The sequence below is a fragment of the Phacochoerus africanus genome, chromosome 10, assembly GCF_016906955.1.
Source record: "Phacochoerus africanus isolate WHEZ1 chromosome 10, ROS_Pafr_v1, whole genome shotgun sequence".
In the NCBI taxonomy this organism is placed as follows: domain Eukaryota; kingdom Metazoa; phylum Chordata; class Mammalia; order Artiodactyla; family Suidae; genus Phacochoerus; species Phacochoerus africanus.
The window spans coordinates 102241199-102242789 of record NC_062553.1 but is presented as its reverse complement, the minus strand read 5'-3'; the positions used below and the strand labels follow the sequence as shown (position 1 = coordinate 102242789).

The following is a 1591-nucleotide window of genomic DNA, read 5'->3' as shown; positions in this document are numbered from 1 at the left end:
TCACCACACCAAAACCTATAAAAATGAAAAGACAGAGAACTATAACTCAGATGAGGGAGAAAGAAAAAACCCCAGAAAAACAGCTAAGTGATAAGGAGATTCTCAGCCTACAGGAAAAAGACTTTAGACTGTTGATACTGAAGATGATGCAAGACATTGGAAATAAACTGGAGGCAAAGATGGATAACTTACAGGAAACACTGAGCAAAGAGATACAACTTAAGAAGATATAAAACTTAAGAAGAGATGCAAAATATAATAACAAATAAAAAATTCACTAGAAGCAGCTAACAGCAGAATACAGGAGGCAGAAGAACAAATAAGTGAGGTGGAGGACAGATTAGTATAAATCACAGATGTGGAACAGAAAAGAGAAAAAAGATTAAAAACAAATGAAAAGAGTCTCATAGAACTCTGGGACAACATTAAACGCACCAACATCCGAATTATAGGGGTGCCAGAAGGAGAAGAGAGAGAGAAGGGGACAGAAAAAATATTCCAAGAGATAATAGCTGAAAACTTCCCTCACATGGGAAAGGAACCACTCACTCAAATCCAGGAAGTGCAACAAGTACCACATAAAATAAACCCAAGGAGGAATACGCCAAGACACATGTTAATCAAACTGACCAAAATTAAAGACAAAGAGAAAATACTGAAAGCAGCTAGGGAAAAGAATCAGCAGATTTTTCAGCAGAAACTCTGCAGGCCAGAAGGGAGTGGCATGTATACTTAACATGATAAAGGAAAAAAACCTACAACCAAGATTACTTTACCCAGCAAGATTCCCATTCAGATTTGAAGGAGAAAGCAAAACCTTCACAGATAGCAAAAGCTAATTCAGCAACACTAAACCAGCCTTAACAACAAATACTAAAGGAACTTCTCTAGGCAGAAAATAAAAGACAGCAATAGGAAACAAAAATTCCACCAATGACAAGGCTCACCAGTAAAGGTATGTATACAGTAAAGATATGAAATCATCCATTCACAATTATGCCACCAAAATCAGAAATCACGAGAAGAGGTGGGTACAAATGCAGGACACTGGAGATGAATTTGCAATTAAGAGAGCAACAACTTAAAACAATCTCATATACATATAGACTCTTATATCAAAACTTCAGAAAAACTGCAAACCAAAAATCTACAATTGATACACAAATAAGAAAAATCAACTCAGTGCTCACTTCAGCAGCATATATACTAAAATTGGAATGATACAGAGAAGATTAGCATGGCTCCTGCACAAGGATGACACGCAAATTCGTGAAGTGTTCCATATTTTTTCAAAATTATAAATGAAAAAGGAGAAATCACAACAGATACAGCAGAAATACAAAAAACCATAAGAGAATACTATGAACAACTATATGGCAACAAGTTTGACAATATGGAAGAAATGGACTATTTTCTAGAATCTTACAGCCTGCCAAAACTGAATCAAGAAGAAACAGACCAACTGAACAGACCGATCACTAGAAATGAAATTGAAGAGGTCATAAAATCACTCCCTACAAATAAAAGTCCAGGACCAGATGGCTTCACAGGCGAATTCTATCAAACATATAAAGAGTAACTGGTGCCCATC

The 1591-nt window shown here is 36.1% G+C and overlaps 1 non-coding gene across 1 annotated transcript; it reads left to right on the top strand.

Annotated features, from left to right (window-relative positions):
- Positions 1 to 1182: 1182 nt before the first annotated feature.
- On the top strand, positions 1183 to 1289 carry LOC125110449 (U6 spliceosomal RNA). Its single transcript, XR_007130625.1, has one exon. It is a non-coding gene; the product is annotated as a U6 spliceosomal RNA (small nuclear RNA).
- The last annotated feature ends 302 nt before the right edge of the window (positions 1290 to 1591 follow it).